Raw genomic sequence first — 11,141 nt, forward strand, 5'->3', positions numbered from 1 at the left:
ATTTGCTTCATGTGAAAAGAGTAGAACAACTGTCACTGATGGGAAGATGGGGAGGTTTAGGAACTTGCTCACAGGATGAGCAACTCAGCAGTGCACTAAGAGAGGTCAAAGGAAGGGAGAAAGCATGGAACAAGAAACTCGGCCATGTGGCTGGGATTCTAGGTGCAGTCAAACTGGTTGCCCTTGGGGCAGAAAGAGTTAAAATGTAAGGTCTACAAACTACTCGGTTTTTGGAAAAATAAGTAAATCAAAAGCCTATACATATTGCTTAAGGATTGAACAAAAACATTCAAAAAGTGGTTTAGATTAATAAATTGGTTCATTTGAATATGGAAAATCACTAAGAACTATCTCCTCTTCCTTTCTTTCCTTTTTTTTTTTTTTTGAGAATTACAATTGGGTTGTTTCCAAAATTTTAAAAGTATTTTTTCTGAAAGAGCATACTTAAAAACATAGGATCTGACCATTTTTTAAATAATTTGTTTAAATTTAATATTTTAAAAAAATTACTTAAATCGCCGTGCTTTCAATGTTTATGCTTTTGTCCAATGACATCACAAATGATGAAATGCCATTCGGTGTGGCCATTTACAGAGCAAAATATTTAATTCGCATCTTTACCCACATGTATTGGCAACGATATGGTTGATAGCAAGCGTAGAGCGCAATTTTAAATCGCTTCTTGATTATCATAATGTGGAAATGCGGTACAAAATGTGGCAAAGAGCATCATTCGTGATGTAATCAAGACCACGCCTCGTTTCAAAAATCGGACATTTTAAAAAATTAATTAAAAAATAACTGTTTGGAAAATGAAAGAATTTTCTGGGTCCATGTTATTTTTTTTTTTTTTGCTTATTCTATCAATTTCAGTGACAAAAAGTACTACTTTTGACTGAAAGAAACAACCTCATTGCTAATTGGTTTTATTCATAGACTAATAATAAGAATAGACTGAGCTATGGCAACCCTTTGCTGCTCATGAACCAAACCATGTGACTAGTGGATATCCTAGCAACAGCGAGCGTTGATCGTAGCAGACGATCAACTACCGCGAGAAATAAAATAAATAGAATTGATAGAACGCGGAATATTTATGGAGTCCGATTTGTAAATTTGTTATTCGAAGTTGTAAATATTTTGTTAATATAGTGAGTTTTTCGTTTAGATAGTATTGTGCATTTTCTTTAGTCAATTTCAATAACTGTAGTTTTCTATTGAAACCAAATGTAAAACTTGAAAAAAAAAAGAAGGTAGGGTGGCAGTTTTAAGTTTTTGCTCTAGTTCGGAAAAATCATAGATCTCGCACTGACAATGATGCACTAATATCAACTTTTCAAACAGTAAAAATAGTTTTACTTCAATGAGTCAATATATTTTAATAAGTCTTTATTTAGGTAATTGAAGTAGTAGCTTATTTATTTTGACTGAAGATAAGGTAGAGAATAAGGAATTGGACTCTGAATTGAGGATTCTGGTTCAGAGTCTAAGATACCAAATGTTCGTCGAGAAGAAACGGAGTACACGCTTGTTTAGTATGTGGGAACGAAAACTCCAGTGCTCAGTCTCTAGTTAATGGGTAATATCGATAACAAAACATTCATGTTTCAAAACACAACTGAGAAATGTTAGAAGTTAAATTATCCATGGTATTCATACAGCATTTAAAGTATTCACACATAAAAAAATTGCTCAAATAAGAAGGAAGAGCATTTAAAGATCCATTAGTTTCGAGTGGATGGTAAAATAGGGGTTGAAAAACAATAAGTACTTAATTCCCCCTAGATCCGGCACTGATTATTGTATGTATCTGTCAAGTTGCTATGTACCAGTAGTCGGAATTAATATTAAATATTCATTTATTATTTTAAAATGCAATACTTTAGTAATATCATTTATTTGCTAAGTGGATACTACAAACGATAAACTAATGCTCGGATAGTAGCACAAACTGCAATGATAACATTTGGTAAAAATTCTTACACTTACAAACCAAAAAATAAGAAAGCATATAAAGCAAATAGCTACAATAATCCGAAATCCTCATACAGCTTCCAGTAAGGAACAAGCAATAGTTATTATTACAGTATTTATTTCATATCATTAAATGCAGAAACTATTTTTATTTATTTTGGGCTCTGATATTTCTTTTTTATATTTTTCAGAAAAAAATATTAGATTCTTCTACAATTAAACCAATTGTTCAAGATCATGACCCTTAAACATAACCAGACTTATGTTTAAGGAAGGGTTTTTTTACCAAATCATTTCTGAAGAAAAACATATGAATAATCAAACCTGATTTCATTTGTATATCAATATATTTTGCTACAATAGTTTACTTAAATCAGGGGGTGAAGTACTGCTTTAAAAGCATTAATATGAGCAAAGGTAAAATATGAAGTACGAATTTAATGAAAAAAAATGTAATGTGTGCACTACATGACTTTCTCATACATCTATTAAATAATGATTTCTTCAGCAAAAAATTTATAACAACAAGTTTTTTTGATACAGTTTCCAAAAATTGTGGAGGAGATCTGAGATATATACTGCTAGTATATAATATTTAAAAAAAAAAATCTATCTTTTACAGTTGATGAGTTATTAATTTTATTAATTCAAGTCAAGGTCTTACGTCTTATAAGGGCAAGTTTAATTCAAGGCGTTATGAGAGATTTAAGAGTAGCATAAAAAAAAATTCATTGAAATGTCATTGAGAAAAATGCTCAAAATTAATAATGCTGAGAAATTCTAATCTCTTCAACACAGGGTCAATTGCACTTTTTTTTTTAAATCAAAAAATGAAAGTCTAATCGAAAATTTTTCTTCTTTCACATAAAATTAAGATCAACAGATTTGACTGTACCAGCTGCTGCATTATGAACTACAGTGACTACTTAAGTGTTTATTTATATATTAGAAAATCGCCCGTCAAAGTATGACGGGAGAACGTTGTTTCTACATTTGAATGAAACAATTGCCTATTTAGTGATATTTTGATAGTTGAAATTTTAATAATAACTCCGGTGGATTATCCCTAAACTCCAGTAGATAGTGCTCATTGTTGGCCATTTTTTCGTTTCTTCATTCCCCTGAAATGACAGTCTTACTAGTCAGACGTTAAGTTACCGAATCCAGTTCAGCCCTACCAAAAAAAAAAAGCATTCTCCTGCATGTCAAACGTTGCCAAAAAATACTGTCAGATTATCCTGCTGTGGCGCGAGTTTCATTGTTGGCGACATCAGGAGCATTACTTGATCAGTAAATTTGCTATTATGAGGATTGGTTAAATGAGCAGCACATGAGGTGTCCTTGACAAGAAACAATGCTTTAATATAATTTTGAAAAGAAATTTAAAAAGCAGCATTGAACTTCTAGTCAGAGTTAAAAATAAGAATGATGGATGATGCCAAGGGTAAGTTTTTAGGCATAAAAATGAACAATCTAGGAGCCATTGAATCAAATATACACATATCAAAATATTTAATAAAACATTTATTGAATAAAAAGGATTTTTTGTAGCACATTTTTAAAAATCTGTGAATTATAGAGAACAGAATAAATTTTTACAAAGGCAAAATTGAATATATTTAAAAATTGTTTTCACAAATTTTTCATATCAATTGCAGGTCTTAATCATAAGTAGGGAAAGAAATGCTTTGGTGCAATCTGAAACTTAAGATGTCAGACTCGGTGCATAGGTTGCAAATCTAGGGTGTCAAATCAAAATTTTTAGTCTCATAATGAGACTAACAATTGCATATTTCGGATACTACTCTTAGCTTTACTTTTAATTTTAATGTTATTCTTAAGCGCCTTAACTGTGGTTTTTTCTTGATATAGATATACATATTTATATGAATATTTTTCATTTTAATTGAATTTATCATTTAAAATATTCTAATTTTAATGAAGTGATGCGTGATTGGGTCATAGTACGGTGAGCGCATTGTATTTTGTTTGACACAACAAGCTCTCAAGCTTAACCACAGGTCAAAAATAATGACTCTCAGTTTGAATTGATCCTCACAAACTGAAAACATTATAAAAATCCCCAACCATTCTTGAACAGCATTACCAAATGTATAAATCAATGTTGCCCCCCCCCCCATGGGAAGGTAAACCACAGTTTTGCAGAAATGAGCTTTTGCGATATTTGAAAAAACGCGTTCAGGATTTCATACTAACAACAGAGAAATGTTGGAATTGGACACTTTTTTTTCCTGTTTTACTTCAGTGGAAACCAAAAGAGCAAGCTTGTAGAATAAACTCATATTAATAGTACAAGAGTTTATAAAGTTTTTTACTTTGAATTAAATTGGTCATTGTATAAATATTTATTTAAAATGATTATGGTTTTACTTTAAGTGTTGATAGCAAATAAAACTATTTCTTCTTTTAAAAAGTTTAAAGTCTGCTAATAAATTATACTCTGCTAATTTACAAAATTATAAGAAATGGGTTTCATCCCATCATCAGATACGGACATTGGTGACGCACAACCAAAAGCGTTCACATTAAAAATTTTGAGCCATTCCTAGACAATAGAAAAGATCTTTCTGATTTGTTAATGAAGGAAGATTCTATCATGGAAATGACGCAAGTGATCATGGATGTGTTAATGCTCTGCAAAGAATTACAGAGAAAAATTGTTAATGACTGCCAAATGACTATCATAGCCAGCTCCTCTTTGTAAACAGAACACGAAATTAATTCATGTTTTCTTTATGTATGTTGTGCATAAAAGTTGATATAAGTACATATTAAACTTATTATACAATTAGTCATCACTAAGAATGAAGTATTTTGTTATCTACGGAACCAAACTCCTATTTTAATACTAGTATTAAGTTTCAATCTACACCGCATTTCTGTGGAACGTAACCCCGCGTAAAACGATTGTCCACTGTACAACACAAAACAAAAATGCAAAAAAAAAAGGACAAATGAAAAAATTTTGGTTACTGCTCTTTATCTTCTCACAGAAGTACACTTATGCACTAGTTACATACATGCACTTCAAATTATGAACTCAAACTATATAAATATAAGTGCACTTACGCATTGCAATATGGCTGTTTGTTATAACCTTTATAAGTCTTCATATTCAATGTCATTCCACATTCTTGACATTTGAAGCATTGTTTATGCCACAACTAAAAGAAAAGAATATTAAGAAATTAGAAAAGAAGTTTTTAAAAGTGAAAGCAGTATATTTTTAAACATGAATAGCAATTTCAGCTGGAAGTTTGTACAAAGTGAACATTTATGTGTTGCATAAACATGAATAACAGATTCATATAGTAAATAATACGGTTGTACTCAAGCTAGAATCTACGTATGAGCAGTGCGGGGGGGGGGGGGGGGGGGGGGAAGCATGACACTGAGGGGCCCACAGCCCGCAAAATCAAAGAATATTTTTTTTAAACATAAAAAACCAACATTCAAATTCTAAACATTGAAAGTAATTTCAATGTTATTACAAAAAATTCAAACAAATGATCTTATAATTAAGGTAGAAATATTGAAGCAGCTAAAAACAATAGATCTGGATCTGGTTGTGCTCATAAATACTAGATTAAAAAAGGAATTTCTTAAATTCAGCAACATGAGTTGAACATTTTAAAATTATTAATTAATGATCTTGAAATGGCATGAACAGCTAAACTGAGAAAAAGAGAGTTCTGCATAAATTTAGGAACCATTAGAAGATGATTAGTGTTGTAGTAGGAAAAAAGGTTTCGGAGAACTCACCTAGGGGTTTTAGGGGATTAACCAAGAGAATAAGGTGGTTTGAAACTAATTTACACAACATTTGTATTTTTTGCAGCAACAAACCCAAATATTTCAGAAACAATTTCCTCACCCCCCCCCCCCACTCCAAACAGCACTGAAGTTACTGTAATACATCCATATATTACTTTGGCTGCACAACACTTTCGCCTTGGAGGCTAATTCAAAATAAAAAACTTGGCAACCCTACAGTCTTCAGAACGTATTTTCATATATCTGTACCTTAGAGACAGAAGAATGTAAGAGACATTATGATAACTTTACATAGGAGATACCCAGGCAAAAAATTGAAGAAGCTCGATCCGGAATAGACTTCTACATAAAATGCACTAATAAACGGAAAACCGTAATTTTCGGACTTGTGTCAGTCTGGCGCTGAGGTAGATATTATCTAGTGAAATTCACATAAAATTGATAAGATGTACAAGAGCCATGGGGTTTGGAGTGGAAACCTACATTTTTGATAATAGAAATGGATGAAAAAAGAAACCAAAAATTTGATTTTGAGCATTGTTTTGGCAAACAGTATGTGATTATCAGGATGAGAAAATTTGAAAACCTTTTGGTGAGCATTCTACACATTGTTGACTGAAAAGGTATGCTCAAGCACATAGAAGAGCCCACATAGTGTTAGAAATAAGAATAAATCTAGGGGTTGTGATGAAGCCTAGTATAAGTTTTTAAGCGTCAAAATTAACAATCTAGGTATCCTTTTCAATGAACCAAATATATATGCATCCGAATATAAAAAAAATTAGCAAATAAAACTGTGCAACATAGTCTAGATAACATATTTAAAAAATATCTATGGAATATACAGCACAGAATGTTTTTTAAAAAGGAAATTGAATGCATTTTAAAGTTATTTTTACGAACTTATCTAATCCTTCCAGCTAACTTGTGGTCTTAGTCATGATGAGTCAATCAGAACAGAAAAGCTGATTCAAAACTTTAGTTCTAAAATTTGGCAAATAGGGTTCCAAATCTCTATGCATAAAATCCAAGTTTTTGGTTTCAAAATGCAACTAACAACTGCTTATTTCCAGGATTCACCAAAAACCGGTTCAAGCCCAAAAAAACTCACCAGGGTTTTTTTTAGGTGGGTCCACTTGAAAAAATCCACTACCTGAGCAATGTGGTTTTTCTCAAAATATAGTAATTGAAAATGTACCTTGGAAACAGAAATTATAGATCAGTACCAAGTCTGGAAATAGCTATATTCCTTTCTGTACAATTAATTAAATAGAAATAAAAAGCAGTGTACTAGTGATATAATTTTCCTTTTCGTAACTGGTTTACATTGTCTCTCGGAAGCTTCCTTAACATCTATGGACAATGTGTATCAACCTTAGGTTTCCAATTTAAACCCAAAACTGGCACCATCTCTGCAGTTTCATCTTTTGTCTGTTCATTAACTGCAGATTCAGCCGGAGTATGCTCCCACCCTTTCATTATTTTTTAACGTTTAGGAAACCAGAATAATCATTGATTGTTTTAATAAAATTTAAACTTGTTTTTTTTTTTCATTGTTGGAAAAAAGTTTTGATAACATGTCACGGAATCTCTTTTTTTGATAACAGTTTAATGCAAGGTTGCCAAGTTAAAAGCTTAGATTACACAGTAATCACATGAAATAAGCTAAAAGTAGATAACTTGTGTGATGGCTGCACCATATTCCTTAAACTTTAACCACATTTGAATATTTATAACATATTCCTGTTTTTATTAATACTTCAAATTTTTATTTCGAAATTCAGTAGCGTCCCCAACTCAAAAAAACCCGAAAAAGTCCTGTTTTGTTCTCCATTCTAAACCTTTTTTCTCCCAAGAAAAAACCAAGGGAGCAGGCCTCTAAAAAAATTTTTTTTTTTTTTTTCAAATTTCTAACACTGAGTACACAAATATGATAATCAATAAATTGTGTAATTTTTCTTTAATTTCCGAACTGTTATTTTTCCTTTCTACCTTATTAAAGCGACACCAGGTGGAAATTTTCAAATTTTCTTTTGTAAGAATCTTTACCCGCATAAATCTTTATAGCACATATTTGAAGTTGCATTCAAATCTGTTCCATAAAACGAGCTATGAGCCTCCAGGTTCTGTCAGTTGCGCATTTAAAAAGATCTGAGAAATATGTTTCAAGGGACATTTTTTACCTCACAAAATTGACTGTACTTTAAAATTACTTTTACAAATTTATTTTTCACATAAATTGCAGGACTCACTGATGATGACTCTGGAAAGAAAGCTTTGATGCAATGCAAAAAACTTAAGCATCAAATGTGTCTCATGAAGGGTGATTTAGGTGTCAAATCTAAATTTTGAATGTTAAAATGTGCCCAGGGGTCGATCCAGGTTTCATTTTTTGGGTCCCCATTTTGTGAAAAAGCAAAATATTTTTGTGATATTTCTTTATTTTTGTGAAAAAGCAAAATATTTTTGTGAATTTTCTTTATTTTTGTAAAAAAGACCTTCTTGTCATTTTTTTCTTGGATAAGATTATATTAAAGCATTTTTAGCTGTCGTATCGTTAAAGAAAAGCCCTAGACAGGTTTCAGGGGTGATTGCAAGTTCTTGAAGAATACCTGAAAGCTGCCAAGAGAAAATGCGCTGGGGGGAGGGGGGAAGTAAGACTCTTAACATTTGATTCGTAATTTGACACATACATTACATTTATTATTTTTTACAAATGTACATATGCAAGGCACACTTTCTTAAGGTGAAAGTCTCACAACAGATTTCCTGTTTGCCCCTCTCAAATACTTTCGGAGCAATGAAAATTGCACATGCTGCTGAACGTAATGAATAAATACAATATGAACAGACTCAAAGATATCACATATTTCTTAACACAGAAGTGAAATACTCATTAAAGATGCCATGTATGGGTTGGAAAACTTAAAAGTAATTAAAACCCAAAATAATACTGCACCAACATTCAGCGTTAAATTTTTTGACATTTGCAGTTCTTACAGAGTTGGTATTTCGTTTAAAACTTTGCAAATTAATGATGTTAATAAATATATTTAAAAAATTTGTTTGCCTCTTAACAAGGTACAGTATACATCAAAAATGCGAAAAATTCGTTTACCATGGCGGATGTAAGGAAATCAAGCTCTTCAAAAGAAATAAAAATATAAAAACAGCATATAAAAGAATTTTATTTTAAGTAAAGTTATTTTAGAATTGGACTTTGAAACTCAACACAAATTAATAATAAATATATTTTGCGTAATCAAAGTAAAATTTAGGATTTTCCCGAAAACAAGCCACCAATCACAATCGCCCCTCTCCCGTCCCCCCTCTGACGCTCTCAAGCAAAAACACTTCATGCAGCAAGCAAAAAGATAAGATGGGGGAAGGTGGAAGAGGGGTAGGCTTCCGCGTAGATGCGTACACATTTGTGGTTAAAAAATATTGTGAAAAGGCTGCCTTTTTATACATTTTTGTGAACGGGCTGCTTTTACGACGCGGAATTTGGTGAACGGGGCAGCTTTTGCGATGGGGAATTTTGTGAACGGGGCCGCTTTTGAGAGGCGGAATTTTGTGAATGGGGCCGCTTTTGCCATGCGGAATTTTGTGAAGGGGCCGCAAGGCGACCCCAATTTGGCGCTGGATCGACCCCTGGTGCCTAATCATTTATTTCTGACACTAGTAGAAAGTTGGGTACTTTTCCATTAAAGGTTGGTTTGGCAACTTGTTTACTTTAGACTTTGTCGACAACAGAAAAAATAAAGAAAATATATAAATAAAATTACCAAAAATATAAAGTGTGTCAAGTGACGAACCTGACATGGAAAAGCACTGAAAGTTGCAAATAAGTTACAATTTATTGCTTGTCCCTGCTGTCATTGTAAAATAATTATAAAAACATGGTTAATCTAATGGTGGTAAATCAAAAATTATTAAAAATGACTTAATAAATTGAAAGCTAAACACTTAAGGAAGTTTTTGGATAAAAACATTTGATCACATACAACATAGATTGCGTACAAGTATGATTGAAAATTTAAATAGGCAGATTTTAAAGAAGATGAAACAGGCACTTTTGAAAGGGCATGAGATGCTTAAAATTCATTTTTTTTGCATTATTACATTAAAATTTAGAAACTCTCACATTTTCAAAGCTTTGCCAGTGGCTTATTTCTGTTCGCAAGCAAAGAGAACAAGTTACATTCTTCTATTTCATTAGTGATCTTAGAACATAAGTTTGACAGAAATAAAATTAGTACATTGTAAAAGCTGTCTCTCTCACTTTCTCTTAATAACAACCCAACACGCAAATTATCGATCAGCGATAGCAGGACAGATATTTGGCAAAAAAAAAAAACAAATTAATAATCAGCTATCTTGGCTTTCAGAAGGCAAAGCAGAACATTTTCAATCTCTTTGGCAACAAGTTTCATTGAGTGTGAGTGTGACTATAAAACTTTCATTATCTAAAAATTAATGTCATATGTACCAACAAGGTAGGAAATCATAAATGAAGCGGAGACTTAACAATTAACAGTGCAATTCATTGATATCATTAAAGAGATTATATATAACAGTTCAAAATTGCAGTCATGTACAAACATGATTGTATTATCTATCTTTCGTTAAAAATAAAAAGATATTTCGAGCGGCATAATTTTGACAACCACGAAACCACTCAAATTAACTTACGAATCAAAAGACAGAAAAATTAAAAGGAAAGACGATAGTATTGAATTGCTTAATTTCCATACAAGGTTAACACATTATAGCATCTTTACAATCTAGGACAAATATCAAGTATCTAAAAATCGAGTCATCTTTGCTAAGCCTAAAGGTAAATATGTGTTTACCTTGTCAAGACACTTAAGTTCTTCAAGAGGATAAACAGTTTTTTCACATCGCGAACACCTTTTCGAACTCATAATCGATCACAAATCGTGATTTTATAACACAAAAACGTCAACAAATGAACGGAATACAAACTGAGAGCATCCACTGCTCTGCTTCTTCTACTACAAGCCCGATATCCTAATTTAAAAAACGTATGATGACTGACCGTCGTCTGAAACTTGCGAATGCCGCACGCCACCGCCCATCATGTTTGTTTTGATTTTGAAATATTCATTTTCTCCATTAATTAAGCGAGGAATTCAACATGAACGTTGTATATTTGAATATGCAATGTTTTAAAAAGGAATAAAATGTCATTTGTTTTTTTAATTTCAAGTACTTTTCAATTTGTTTTATTTACGCATGCTCAGCGTTGACTTAGCTCCGCCTACAAGTTGACGAAAACCATGGAGGTCACTCCATAACGAAAACCGAAAATAACTTTAATAATGCGTAATTAAAAAAAGGAAGTCATAAAA

Source organism: Uloborus diversus, unplaced genomic scaffold (genome assembly GCF_026930045.1).
Source record: "Uloborus diversus isolate 005 unplaced genomic scaffold, Udiv.v.3.1 scaffold_816, whole genome shotgun sequence".
In the NCBI taxonomy this organism is placed as follows: Eukaryota; Metazoa; Arthropoda; class Arachnida; order Araneae; family Uloboridae; genus Uloborus; species Uloborus diversus.